The sequence below is a fragment of the Manis pentadactyla genome, chromosome 4, assembly GCF_030020395.1.
Source record: "Manis pentadactyla isolate mManPen7 chromosome 4, mManPen7.hap1, whole genome shotgun sequence".
NCBI classification, from domain to species: domain Eukaryota; kingdom Metazoa; phylum Chordata; class Mammalia; order Pholidota; family Manidae; genus Manis; species Manis pentadactyla.
Genome location: NC_080022.1, coordinates 176,897,701 through 176,913,367, shown reverse-complemented (window position 1 = coordinate 176,913,367; position 15,667 = coordinate 176,897,701). Strand labels below are relative to the sequence as shown.

Below are 15,667 nucleotides of genomic sequence, written 5' to 3'. Positions count from 1 at the left end.
TTATTTCTGATCATTGGATTGAGCATACATCTCCTCAGTGACTATTAACATTTGCTTAGAAAAAATGAATATAATCAAATATGTGTACATACTGTATATATTGTCTAGGTGGTGCGTATGTTCGCCTATATACACATGTACCCACGTATCACACCTGAAAATCAGTGTACCTCCTGCAGAATACTTAACTCATGAGGCTTTCTAACTCTTACTAAATTCCAGCCAAGTGCTTTGTTTATTAGTATTGCCTAAAATCCATCTTCCTGGCTTTTACCCGAGCCTCTTTGTTTCAGAGCATTACATTTCTAAACTCTCTCTTCTTTGGAGCAAATGTTTTGACCTTTGAAGATTGGCCTGTGGGTTCCATCAGGTCCCATTGAGGGAAGAGCCTGGATTCATGGTGCTGCAAGGCTTCACCTGTTAATTTCTACTTCATTTACATGTTTTGCATTTGTGGAAAATGCTGAAGATTGAGACTGTGTCAAAATGGGCAAGGGAGAGTTTCCTGACAAGGGAACCCCCCCTTGGGTGCCCTCTGTGAGCCAAAGGAATCAAATGGAATGCAGGAGGCTGTGAAGGTACCTAAATGAAGCAAGATCTGAGGACTCAAACATCGTCAACTTAAAAACCCTTCATGTGAAAACGGTCACAGGGGAAAACTAAGAAACCCTCTAAAAGGAACAGCTTTGGCCAGGCCGTGGTTCTTCATGTGGACGTTTTTAAACAACATCTTCTAGAAAGTTCCTCGCCTAGGCAGGAAAAAATTCTTCTGGAAGGTATGGTGTGTTTGTGCAGGACACAGGTTGTCCCATTCAAGGTGGAATCTGCCAGGACAGAGCTTGAATGGTTCCCAAGAGGTGTCACTCAAGAACTACATTTCACACCAGCTTGGCGAGGGAGGATACGCATTCGCTCCTTCTGTATTCAGCAAGAGCTTGTCAAGCACCTTCTGTTTATATGTCACTATGTGAGTTACATGGATGGTATTAAAAATGCAGGCTCATTTCTCAAACTTCAGGGACTCGTAGTTTAACTGGTGAAAAAGCCAACATATTAAATGCCTCAAAACATAAGTATAATAATGGGCTTCCCTTCCTTTGGTGTGAAGAGTCACCACTGGTCAAACCTCAGTATAGAAGGAACGTGAGAGGGGCACTCAATAATGATCCATCTGCAGTGGTCCCCCATTATCCACGGGGGGATATGTCCCCAGACTCCCACTGGATGCCTGAAACTGTGGATAGTACCAAACCCTAGATATACTATGCTTTTCCTATGCATACCTACCTATGATAAAGTTTAATGTATGAATTAGGCACAGTAAGAGATTAACAATAACTCATAATGTAGTCTCCCTCTCTCAAAATTCCTACTGAACTGTGTTCACCCTTCTTGTGATGATGTGAATGACAAAATGCCTGTGTGATGAGATGAAGTGAGGTGAATGATGCGGGTGTTATGACGTAGCCTCAGGCTGCTGATGACCTTTTGACAGTATGTCAGAAGGCGGATCATCTGCCTCCAGACCTCAGTTGACCACGGGTAACTGAAACCACAGATAAGGGGGACTTACTGCATTTATAGGGACTGACTTGGCTTATACCTGATCTCTCCATGCCATTGAAATAAGTCAGAAAACCTGGAATTTATCAGGGACTGGGAAACTATATTTTTTTTGTAAATAAAGTTTTACTAGAACAGAGAGCCACACTCATTTGTGGATTACCTAGGCTGCTTTCAAGCTAGGATGGCAGAGTTGAACATGAACAGAGACCATATGGACCACAAAGCCTATAGTATTTACTACCTGGTCCCCAGTTTGCTGACTCCTGAGTAGAGAGACACTCAAATCAGAAGAGCCCCCACTAGATCTCAAAAATGTGACCTCTTGATAGAGCTCCCCACCAGCTGTGCAGCCGAATGCCTCCTCCAGTTCCTGGAGCTGTCCAGAGGAAAGAAGACAGCAGCTGGTAGGTGTACTCTCCCCCCAGTAAGTTCAAGACCCCCAGTAGGTAGCATCGCCTAGTGATGGCGACCTCAAGCAGAAGGCTGAGGGTCATACCCTTCTCAGCAGCCTGGAAGAAGAGGCACTTTGCTGGCCAACTTCATCAATACTTCAGTGTCTAAAATAATGTCACACTGTGCTTAACCTTGAACGCTTGTAAAATAATGACTTTTTTCCTGATTGGAAAAGGAACACACAATTATTAAAACCTGGAAAATGCAAAAAGGAACCCCCCCCCCTCCAAGAAAGAACAGAAAAATCAATGGTAATCCCATAATTCAGATAATCCTGTAATAAAAATGACTGCTGTTAGCATTTTGATTCGCATCACAGATCACTATAATGAATTTATTTTTTAACCAGTTCTCCCAATTGTATGCTGCTTTTAGCATGTCAGAAGGTATCTTTCCCAGTATGATTTTTAATGACTGCACACCATTCCATACTTAAGTGTGCTTCTTTAAACAATTGCCAGGTCCTGGACATTGAAGCGGGCTTGGCCATTTTGATGTAGCTGAGGACCGTCAGGAAAAGGCTGATACACATCAGACAAGCCTGGATTGCTTTTCCTGGCACAATCTGAAAATATGGGGGAATTTTTAATATCTTTTAATCTTTCCAAATTCCCTTGCTCTCTCTTTTTCTCTATGTCTCTGTCCTCACGAATAGTTAAATCCCGCTCCATCTGTAGTGACGTGGAGCAAATGTGTAGCCTCACCATAATCCTTCTGGCTGGTTAAGACTGGCATAGACCTCTGGTTTATCCTCCACCCGGTTCAAAGAGTCCAAAAAATCCACATTATTATCATTTATTATCTTGTAGCCCTTTTTGGCAGGTGCTAAGTTCTTTATACTACTCTGCTAGGAATTTAAAATACCAGGTTAGCCTCCCTGAAGTCAGAATCCATGCTTGGGGTGAGTGCCCTCTGCTCATGCCAAGGACCAGGCCCATCTGGGACTCAGGCCGGCCTACAGGAGAAGCACAACCCACGGGCACTTGTATGCAGTCCTTGTCAACACAGTTGGCTTCCTCTGAGAGAAGCACCAGCTATTGCGCCCTGTATTACCTCCTTCTCCCCAACTTGCTGACGCTAAGACTGCCCGTGGGGCCAGCTCCTTATCTCTCTCTCAAGGCACCCAACTTGCCAAGCCCAGGTCATGCCATCTGTACACCGAAGAGGCCCCAGTTCTTGCTCCTGAGGCCACTGAACCAGGGCAGCCGCAGCTTGATTAGGCTTCTTTGCCAATTTGCCTTCCTCTTGTTTACATATTCAGCAGCAGCTGTTGGTCACCCAGCTGGTTCAAGGGTGGTCCCAGAGAGGCAGAAAAGGAAGACTTCACTGGTTTTCATTCACGCTTGTTAATGCTTCAAAATCAGAACGTGCAAAATATATATTTATGTAAAATACTTTAATTATTGAAAAGATAGCTTTGTCCGGGGGTTCAAAACTTGAGCCTTAAGCAGAGAGCATGTGCTGGCATGCCCCTTTTCTGTCCAGGGATGAGGATGGCATGGGTGGGAGGCAGAGTTGCTAAAGAAAGCAGTGAGGTAGTGGATATTTCTCTTGTCTCTCTGCTCTGCCAAATTATTTAATAAACTCAGTTCATTTCTTTGCATTTTCTGGGTGTATAGTCTTATCACCCAGCTAGCGTCCTTCATACTGCTATCTGCACCCTGTTTCCTCCCCTACCTGCCAAAATTTAATGAAATTGATGATGATAAGAAGTAATAATTAAATTGAAAGACGTTAGTGATAATCATGTTGATTAGTGATTGAATAAGAGTACATGCTGTTATCCTATTATCAATTACTTTTTAAGTAATTTTTTTCAAGGCTCAGTATCTACTTAAAAACACTAGTAGTGGGATGGCTAGATATGAATATCTTCTTTCCCTTGTTAAGTAAAGCTAGTATATTCATGATCATAAAAACCTATAAACTGTGAATCCATTAACCAGAACACAATGGGAGCATTGTCTTAAAATGAGGCCTGTATACTTTGTGCACATACTGATGAGAATTATTTAGGCTTCATTAGTGCTGGGAGGGCAGCACCATGCCAAGGTGAGGTCCCGTTGTTTGCCCAAGGCCATAAATCTAGACGTAGGAGAGTCAGTGCTTAGCACTCATATGATGCGGCTGCCAGGTTACTGCTGTTCAGTGGGGTTAACTGGGGGCAGCCCTGCCTTTACTTCCTCTTCCAAACAAAGCAGGCTCCATTTACAGCAGTGGCTCTCAACCCTGGCTGCACACTGGCCTCACATGAGAAGTTTGAACAGCAGCTCGTGGCAGGGGTCCACCCATCCTGGGACTCCGATTTAATTGGCCCTGGGTGCGGACTGGTCTAATCCAGCCAACATAGAACACCATCCCTCTAGGAATGCTGAATTCTCCAGTTGGGAGTGAGGTAGTTCTAAAGTCCCCCCTCCATGTTCTCTGTGGGGGACATGGGGTATGCTGCACATTAAAGTTACCTGGCAAGCTTTGGCCCTCCTGATGCCACCATCCCACCCCCCTGGGATTCGGATTTGATTCCTCTTGGGGGGTACCAGGCATTGGTATCTGTAAAGTTCCCACAGTTGAACCCAAGGGGAATCAAAGCTGAAAACGACAGCTTTTAAAGGGAGTATTAAGTGCTATTTAAAACCAACTAGGAACACTTAGGAAATCAGGTTCCCCAAATTTCTTCACTTCTTCAACCCTAGAAACAGAACGCTTTACAAAAAACATGTCCATAACCACCTCCACCCGTACCACAATAAAAGGGGCTTAGGGCACCATATTTATTCTTGTCAGCCATTAATTCCTCAGTGACAAAACTCCTCTGATCAGATGCTCAGGTTAGTTCCTGGAATCATGAGTCTATCCTTCACAGAGCTCTCCTTGGAGGTTGCCTAAAAGAAGTACATGGAACTTCTTTAGTTTCTAGTTCAGCTATGTTGTAATGGTCTTAGAACACAAAGCTGTTCTTTATGAAACAAAAGATCAACATTTAAGTCCAGTTATCTGACCTTAACCAATGGAGTCTTGGTTTCTTTATGAAGAAAACAGAGTAAGTAAAGCTTGCATCAGAGTGTGGAGGATTCATACAGGTTAATTTACCTGGAAGCACTTCATAAATGGTAAAGCACTGTGCAAATACTAGGTATTTCTTCTGTGATGATCATACCTTGGAATTAACTGGTTAATGATGATTTCCTAATGAGATTCTGCTTTTGTCTGAATTGTCAACAAATCATTTCTTGTCAACAAATTTTGAGCATCAGTTATGTACCAGGCATCATATGAGGCACAGAGGAAAGAGCAGTAAGACAGGCAAGGCCTCCACTAGTCACGGGCGTGGGGAGGAGGGGGCGGAACAGATAAGTGAGTAAACAAATGGAGAATCCCAGCTGTAGAGTGTGTGAAGAAGGCAATAAAGAGGATGGAGGGGGAGCTCAGCTTGAAGCCATTTGGTCAGGAAGTGCCTCTCAGAAGAGGTGTCAAGCCTACACGAGACCTAAGGATGGACGGCGCCAACGGTCTGAGGGTTGTCCGGGCAAGTGGACCGTTATGGGCTGAGTTGTGTCCTCCCCAAATTCTTCCATTGAAGTACCTCAGAATGTGATGGTGTTTGGAGATAAGGCCTTTAACAGGTGATTAAGTCAAATGAGTCCCACTAGGGTGGGCCTTAATTCTGTCTGACTGCTGTCCCTAACAGAAGGAAACCTGGACACACAAAACAGGATGAGCAAACCCAGAGGAAAGAACATGTGAAGACACAGCAAAGTGCTGGCTGTCTGCAGGCCAAGGGAAGAGGCCTCAGAAGAAACCAAACCTGCGAGCACTTGGATCTTGGACTTCTAGCCTCCGTAACTGTGAAAAAAATAGAATAGTGTTGTGTAAGCTACTCGAACTATGGTATTTTGTTATGGCAACCCTAGCAAACTATACAGGGACAAAAAGGACAAAGACCCAAGGCCCTTCCACAGCCTGGCACATTCTAGGAACTATCAGAAAACCGGTGGCTGAGCCTTAGGAGTGAGAGCAGACTGGGAGGAAATGAGATTAAAAGAAGTAACAGAAGCCAGATCACATAAGACCTCCAGCCACGGCAAAGAGTCTGGAATTTAGTGCAGTGGGAGGTTAGGCAAGGATTTTCAACACAAAAGAGACATATTTATGGGATTTTAAAATAAACTTTTTAGTTTGGAATAATCTTAAATTTATACTAAAGTTGCAAAAATAGTATAAAGAGTTTTCATATACCCTTTACCTAGCTTCCCCTAATGTTAGTATGTTCTGTAACCATGTTACATTTTTCAAAACTACAGTCTTTATTCAGATTTCACCAGTTTTCCCATGAATGTTCTTCTTCTGTCCCAGAATCCAGGTTATGCTTCCACATAAGATTAGGTGATTTTCATTTTTAATGTTTGCTTTGACCCTTCTGTGGAAAAATGGGTGGTAGGATAGCAAGAATGGAAGCAGGGAGCCCAGCCGGCGGGCATTGGCATTAATCCAGACCAAAGTGAAGGGCGGCTTGGTCTGGGAAGAGGGCGGATAAAGAGAGGAGGATAGATATGCTTTGGAAACAGACTAACCTGCTGTTGGAATTTGATGCGTGAGGGGGACTGCAAAATAAGTGTGACCTCAGGATTTCCGGCTTTATCAACTGACCCTCGTTGGGTGGTGGTGCCATTACCACAGTGGGGAGCAGCGGAAGAGAAGCAGAGTCTCGGGGAAATCCACAGTTGCATTTGACACGACCAGTCTGAGATACCAATGGGACCTCCAGGTGGAAATGGCGGGTAAAGGGTTGGATGTATGAATCTGAGTTCAGAGAGAGCAGTAGGTCATGATTCAGAGATGGAAAGGAGTGAGGGTATCTAGAGAGAAGAGTGACCAAAAAAAGAAAGTTCTGGATGCTTCAGGATGGTCCTGAGAAGGATATTCCATGGCTTTCAAGTCCAGCTTCTGATGATTATCTTTTCTCCTTGTTTAAGGCTCATTTTCAGTCACTGAGTAGGGCTTGGTTTTAGGGAGTTCAGTTATCTCATTTAGTTAACTACAAAGGTTTCCTGAGAAATCTAGTGTCTTCCCCTGAGTGGGTGTCTTTTTTGGGTGAATTGAGTAAACATTTCAATATTTTGACCTGCAATGCCTTGAAGAGATAGATGGCTAGAAAAGATCCCCCCTAACCATAAATAGCTTCCACTGAAGTTATCAACGGACAAAGAGTTTTATCATCTAAAGAGAACTCTGTTTATTGAGGATTTGTTATTGTAATAGCCATCAAGAAGTTTGTTTCATTATTAGTATTTTTAATATCAAAAGGGCAACATGGTTGGATATAGGGTAAAATAATTTATTTACACATTTCAGAATGTACTAAAATTAATTTGTAAGGCAAGAGTGCCAGTGACAACTGTATAATCCATATTTACAAGTCTCTGAAGCCAATGATCTTTTCCTTAAATGGCTTCTAATTGAGGATTATCGAAAGAAAAAAAGCATTTGCTTTATTTTTAGACATGATCTCTGATGTCTTCAACTTCTGTGGTTCTGTTCTTAACCTTAGATTATAACACCCAGCCACCTACAAAATCTGCAATTTTCTATAAAAAATCAGTATGTGCTAAAAAGAATCTTGCACAGAACACCCCCATTTGCAATTTCAAAGGATTATTATTCACTTTGGTCCATGAAGTGGAAAGTCAGTGTCCTTACTCACTATGTGTCTAATAATCTCATTTTGGGGACAATGGAAGACACATCATGTTTGATTCCTTGAGATGTTGCCTTTGCTATTTGTGGTACAATTTGGGATCTGAGTGTTAGATGTAAAAAAAAAACATTAGCAAAGAAGCACCCATCCAACATGAAGACTAACTTTCTGGCTCTCTAAGTTGCAGTCACATTGCAGGTTACCTCTGCAGAATTTGCTGCTAATAATCATTGTTGTTTATAGGTATAGCTTAATAGCTATAACGTATTTGCTTTCTGTCTAGATGAGGTTCACCGATGCTGTGGTAAATCCCAAAAGGCTGTGTTGACCTGTTGGGACTAAGGGGTAGGATGATAGTTAACCAAGCTGGTCAAAAGCAGCGCAAATGGACGAGGCTAAGTCACGGTTGGGAAGCCAGAGGTCAGGGCTAGAAAAACAATACCAGCTACAGATCTGGGAGACCATTTCATGGCTACCATAGTAATAACTGACTCATGCACACGTCATCAGTGGATGCGGGAACCACGGAGTGAAACAATGTTGGCGAACAGGAGTTCACACTGCCTCAAAGTATCACCCCAGAGATTATGTATTAATTACAAACAGTGGAGAAATCTAGTGGAAACCTTCGAGTGAGCAAATTTTGCATCACCAATAATAGGACAAACTGACATAATGTGCCTCCCAGTGACACAGTGTGGATTCAAATCACCTATGGATTACCCTTACCCAAAATGTTTAACCCAAATTCAATCAAGAGAAAACACTACACAAATCCAAATTGAGGGACGTGCTATAAAACAACTAGCCAAATCTCTTCAAGAAAGAACACGTCATTAAACCCCCAAACAAAACAAAAACCTAGGCAACTGCCCTAGATTAAAGGAGACTAAAGAAATTCAATAACTAAATTTAAGGCCTAATCCTTGATTAGATTCTGGATTAAGGAAGGGGTGGTGCTGGGGGGGGAAATATTATTAAGACATTTGGGGAATTTGAATATGGGCCATATACTAGATAACAGTATGGTATAGTATTAAGTCAATATTAAATTTCTTGCCTGTGATCATTACATTGCAGATATGTAGGAGAATGTCCTTGTTCTTTTGAGATATGTGCTAACATATTCAGGAATGAAGTATCATGTAACATACTCTTTGCCAAAAAAAAATACGTGTGTGTGCGTGTGTGTGTGTGTGTGTGTGTGTGTTTCTTCTTAAGACATGTCTTATCAAAATTGAGGAACTATTATATGTTGCAATGAGATGTCAAACAACTTACTCAAGGTTACACGAGTCTTTTGTTTTTGACTTTTTGTAGCCACAAAGCAGAAGTTTCCAGTCTGCTCTCTCTATTAGGTGATATACTGATTTCATTAATGAAACAGGAAAAAAAAATTAGCCTAATCATAACTATTATTAGCATTGGCATTGATTTTTTTCACCAGAAGATGTTTATGAAATGGAGATTTTTGAAACTGCAGAAACCCCAGGCTCTGGGTAATTTCACACTCTGGGTTGTGTCCTGAAGTTTTCAAAAGGCAGATGGGGATGATGCAGGCTAGACTTCTAAGTGTACAGCCCTGCTAAAGGTTAGAGCCCAGGCTCTGCACTTGCCTAGATGTTAGTATACTACCCTACTGGTGCCCAGCTCCAGCACTTATCATGCTGCTGTATAGTAATTGCTCATTTAATTATCTATCCCTCCAACTCATTTAAAGCTCTTTGAGGGCAAGCACCATTATTAATACCAACACAACTTTAAGGCACCTAGGAACAATCTAACTTGTACAAGCCAAATTATTAATGGTTTATTAAAACCAACACAACTTTTAGGCACGTAGGAACAATCTAACTTTTATAGACCAAAATATTAATGGTCATAGCAAAGACCTGAACAAACAATAAATGCTCCATGTTCCTGGATTGGAACACTAAATACAATAAAGAAGTAAGTTATTTCCTAAATTAATCTCCAAATGAAATGTAAATCCAGTCACAATCCCAACAGGATTGTCATGAATTGTTTGTAAAATTAAAATGGAAGAATCAAGTCCAAAAATAGCCAGAACAAACGTTGAACAAAGAACAAGGAAGGGAATCCGTCATACCAGATAACAAAACCATATTATGTGAGTGTGGTATTGGCACAAAGATACACATAGACCTAAGCTGATAATGGGAGTTTGATCATAGTACATAAAGCATCTCAAATTAGTAGGGGGGAAAGACACTGGGTCATTTTCTCGGAAAATGACATTGGGTCAGTTGACACTTCATGTGGAAAAATAAAATATTATTAGATCATCACCTCACTCCATATTAAAAAGCAAATTCCAAAAGGAGTTTACAAACCTAAGAATGGGAAACCATTAAAATAATTTAAGAATATATTCTTTATGGATACATTCACATGTTGAATGAAATACAAAGTTTATAAAAATGTGAACCAAATTTACAGCAAATTTATGATAGCTGTCAGCCTAGAGTAGAAGGGGAAGAGGTCAACTTAAAATATGAAACTTCCTTTTGGAAAAAAAATAGGGGCAGAATCAGAATCAAATACAACAAAATGCTTGCATGTGTTCATTTTGAGTGGTGGGTAGTGGCTATTTGTTACATGATCCTTGGTATCCTTCTGGATGTTTGTCTTTTGAGTTTAAAAAAATATTTACCCACCGCTTTTGACTCAGACGACTCCTATTTTCTGTGTTCCATTCTCAGTTCCTGTCACTTTGCAGTTGTTTCCCAAATGTTTGGCTTTTTTTTCCCCTCATAACAGACCTGATTACTGTGGGAAAACAGAGCACTTCACTTAGAAAAAATAAGGCATAGCTTTCCTGTTTATTTACCTAGAGCTTTGTGTTTATGTTTGGTGAGCCCAGTTGTTGGTACCTCAGTGAATGGATTGCTCATGATAGATGGTGACCAACAACCTTTGGGTCTTGGAGCATTTTGGATGAGGACACTTTAGGAATCCACCCAAAGCTAGCAGCTGGCCAGAACCATTTAGCAGGATAATGCCCTCGATCCAGAAAACTCACCAGCCTCGGACCGAACGGGGTCCAAGGCAGGGCTCTGGAGAGCAGTGAAAATGGAACATCATTGTTCTGAACTTCCCAGATGCTAAAAGGGAAACCGATGCCCACTTCAGAGGATTATTAGGAAGATTCAGTGAGATGATACATGTCAAATATTCCATATACAGTGGTTCTTTTCTTCTCTTTAACTTGCATTATACTTCATGGAAACCACTTGAGTTCACTCTTGGAGATCTGCAAGTGGAGAAATTAATTTGGCGTATTCTTTTGGAGGGAAGGGGCTAAGTTTTCACATTTCCTACCTCTGCAGTCCCTGCTCCTTTTCCACCATCCAGTATGGGCAACATCGGACATACACTGAGAAGTTACATATCCTTGAGAGGTTTTGAGTTCACTTATCCAAGGTGGAGGAGGGAGGGGTCACTGGCTGGAGCCCTGGATTCTTCGCTTAGTGGCCTCTTCCCTGGTTTCAGAACCAGTCCTTCGTAGGCTCCCGCTTACCGGTAGGGGATCCTGACTGGCACATCTTTGCTGCCAGAGGTGACAGCCCTGTTGCTCTAAGGTAGTAATCAACAGGATAGAGGCGGAAGGGATAAAGGCCGCAGGCCCTAGAGTCAGACCGGTTGGGTTTGATTCCTGGGTCAGCCACATGGCGGCTGGTTAAGGCATGGTGCTTCACCTTTTTGTGCTCCTAGAAATGGGTGTAATAACAGTTCCTACTCATCAGGTATTGGGAGGATTAACTATGTTATCATGAAAAGCACTCAGAACAGTGCTTGGTACACATAGCAGGTGCTCAACATGTGAGCCGTTATTGGTGTTTCCACATTTCATCAAGTCTAATCACAACAAGGCCATTGTTACGATTTTGTGTTTTGACAACCCTAGAGATAAAATGCTTGTTCGAGTTGATGGCATTATACAATTATAAATGGCAGCATTTGGGGATTTTTGATGGCATGACTGGTAGCATTTAGATTCAGTAAATTCAGCATGAGCTCTCCTCCTGCACGGGAGGTTGACATGTCTGATTAGTGAATTTAGGCACTGGATTATGTTTGCATAAAAAGTGTGAACACTGTACTGGATTCCACCAAGAAAAGTCACTGAGTAATGAGCAGTTCAGTCATTCAGGCCTGGAAGGTTGTTGGTTGACTTTTTCTGGGGCACTGACTGGCACCCCCAGTAGTGTGAATGAGTTGCTAGAGTTCAGAAAAAGGAGCCGTTGAGTGCATTCGTAAGTTCAGAGCCATCATCTCTGTAAAATGGGTTTCTCTCTAAAATCCCTGGATGCCATCAGTCTGGTAAACACCTTTAGGGACAGATTTCACTGCTAGTATTTTTTTTTTTTTAATAATTATTTTTTATTGAAGGGTAGTTGACGCACAGTATTACATTACATTAGTTTCAAGTGTACAACACAGTGGTAGAACATTTATATACATAATTCTAGGTTCCAGCTATCACCCTACCAAGCTGTTACAATATCTTGACTATATTCCTTATGCTATACATTACATCCCGGTTACTTATTTATTTTACCATTGGAAGTCTGTCCTTTTTTTTTTGTTTTTTTTTGTTTTTTTTTTTTGTGAGGGCATCTCTCATATTTATTGATCAAATGGTTGTTAACGACAATAAAATTCTGTATAGGGGAGTCAATGCTCAATGCACAATCATTATTCCACCCCAAGCCTAATTTTTGTCAGTCTCCAATCTTCTGAGGCATAACAAACAAGTTTTTACATGTAGAACAAATTCTTACATAATGAATAAGTTACATAGTGAACAGTACAAGGGCAGTCATCACAGAAACTTTCAGTTTTGCTCATGCATTATGAACTATAAACAGTCAGTTCAAATATGAATACTCATTTGGTTTTTATACTTGATTTATATGTGGATACCACATTTCTCTCTTTATTATTATTATTTTTAATAAAATGCTGAAGTGGTAGGTAGATACAAGATAAAGGTAGAAAACAGTTTAGTGTTGTAAGAGAGCAAATGTAGATGATCAGGTGTGTGCCTGTACACTGCTAGTATTTTATCCTTTAAAAAAATAAAAGTGGGGCAGGGGGATGATAGAAGCTGACCTTATAGAAAATAAGTTAATGATTCCCAGTGGATGTGGATTCAGGGTAATTTTTTCCTTTTGATGCACTGAAAGCGTTGTTTCCATCTGCTCCTCTTCTTATACAGACTGAGTCTTAGAGCAGCGTTGAGCTGTGGTCCACCAAATTCTGTTCTTGATCTTCTGAGACTAATAGCAATTCTGTCTGAGCAATATTAAGCTATTAAATCATATTTAAATATTTCCCCACTAATACCTATTGAAGGCTTGTTTATAGACCATGAGACTTTACAGTCATTTGGTACATAAACATCATTATGCACGTTACATATCAACTCCGTGAAGCTGCACCTGAAGGTCTTTCATCTTGTTCCTAGCCCTTTAAAGATACAGTCATAAATACTTTTGGAATATGAGGACCTTTATGTGGAGTAACATTAATTTTCTTTAGCTATGCTAGTCATTATTAATAAATAGATGCTGAAAAGCATCAACTAAATGCCATCACCAAATAATTGACTGTTTGGTGCTGAAATGTTTTATTATAACTCACACGTAGGCTCAGAGGAAATCAGAAACCTGGCAAGAGTTTTAGTTTGTTATTAACTCAACTTCACCTTGGTTGACATGTCAAAGCTAGAGTGAAATATTGAAATGAAATATTAAATGTATTAAGGAAGGTCCTTAGGAATGAAGGACACTGGAAAGATTGATTTTTCGAGGAACCTAATTGTGATCTGTTTCCCCACACCCAGCTAAACGTACTGGGGCTCTTGAAATTGATGATGTCAAACCAGATAAACCAGTTGCACACACAGTATGCCTTTGTTGAAGCTGTTTGTAACAGTTTGAAATAGCAAATAGTATTGCTTTAAAAAAATAAAAGTAGTCATATGATACCCAGGGGTGACTTAATATTCTGCTTTAACTGTGAGTTCCTGTACCTACATATTGCTTTCTCTTTCTAAGATTCGCCCTTAGTATTTGACAAATTTTACTATTTGAAAAAATATTCTCTCTTATACAGTTAGGGATGAAAAAATAACTAGTAACTCCCTCTGGGTACAGATTTTTGAGAGTCAATGCCCTGCCAGTGGGTGTCAGCCCTGGCAAGTTCACTGTGGATTCAATGAGGCCAAAGAAATGACAGTGGAATGCTCTTCGGGTGAAAGGGTTTATACCCAACTTTATTCCCACGGTGGCAGGTCAGTCATTAGAATCCCATCCACTCAGAGTGAATCTGCATGCAGCAGGCCAGTCTCTGCCTCTGGGCCCCTCTGTCCCCACAGCCATCTCAATCTCTGTCCTCGGCGCTGCCACCACTCCAGTCTCGTCTCTGCTCTCCTGCAGCCTTGCAGCTGTGCCACCGTGTCATGCAGAGTACTGGGCAGAGCTCTTTATATAGAGTCAGTAATGAAGTATTGCCCACACATGTGTAGTGAGCTAGCCAACCAGGGCCAGGTGAGAATCCACAGTTTGTCCACAGTTAAGTTCTTTACCAGATTTGTTCTCTAGCTGCCCTGAAGACTGTGTCTTCTGGTACCCGTTTGTAAGTTTGCACCATGGGGTGTTGAGGAACAGAATGTACAACAGGTAAAAATTATCACTATGCACTTGTGCAAATAGGAATATCCAACGTAAAGGGCTTTTCCAACTCTGTATGCTTTATCTTGTACCAAGCCAGTGCTCCTAAAGATAACAGGTATATAGTTACACTGGACAAAGTCAAGAAGTGGTTTTATTGGGTGAAACATTTGGGGACTTTAACAGGTTTCACCTGCTGCACAGGTGGGGTCATGTACTTGAAGAGTCCTACAATGTCTCAAAGGCAGTCAGCACCAGCCTTGAGAGATGGAGCTGGAGCCATTTTCAACAAACCTAGATTTACTTGTGTTGCTCCCAACCCTTATTCTAAATGGACAAGAATGTAAAGTGTTTTGGTTTAAGGACTTTTCCCTTGAGTGTTCCTTATTCCCTAAAGAGGTATTAAGTTCTTATGTTTTAAAGATTCTTCCCCCTGGATTTTCCTTGCACATTTTTATCAGTTTTTAATATAATGAATGTTCTGAAACAAATAATTGATATAAGCCACCTATCACAGTTCCCACAGGTAACAGATGTTTAGTAAATATCGATAACCTCCCTCAATCCCTTTGACTTAACTTCCTAGTGGGAATCTGAGAAGTCCTTTATTGTGTATTGAAAGGAGAAGGTGATCTCAAGAGTGCATTAATTCATTGTACTGGAAACATTTATTGAGGATCTATTTGGTCTTGGAAGTTGTTGGTTTGGGGAAGCAAATATTGTCATTGCAGCATAATGTGGCAGGCGCTGTAGAGGACACAGGATGGAGGATGGGACGGGAAAGAAGGACAGGAATATGATGCAAGGAAAGACTAATTGAGAAACTAGGGGACTTGCAGTAGATCAGATAAGAGAGTATGCAGTCCAAAATTTAAAGCAGTGTTGGGAGAAATAGGAGAGGATTAATGAGAATGAGAGAGGGGTATTGGTGCCCACCTGGATTTCAGAATGGGATGGGATGCCTGACTCAGGGTTCTGGGATAATTCAGGGTTTTTTTGCTATCATTAATCTACAATTACATGAGGAACATTATGTTTACTAGACTCCCCCCATCACCAAGTGCCCCCCACAAACCCTATTATAATCACTATCCATCAGCATAGTAAGATGCTGTAGAATCACTACTTGTCTTCTCTGTGTTGCACAGCCCTCCCTGTGCCACCCCCATTGTATATGCTAATGATGATAATTCAGGTTTTTGTCACAGATAGGTGGTAAAGCCATAAACTAAGACAAGGAATTTTTTTTAAGTGG

The 15,667-nt window shown here is 41.1% G+C and overlaps 1 protein-coding gene across 1 annotated transcript in view; it reads left to right on the top strand.

Annotated features, from left to right (window-relative positions):
* PITPNC1 (phosphatidylinositol transfer protein cytoplasmic 1) overlaps positions 1–15,667 on the top strand; it is a 117,550-nt gene that overhangs the window by 34,896 nt on the left and 66,987 nt on the right. The window lies entirely within an intron of this gene.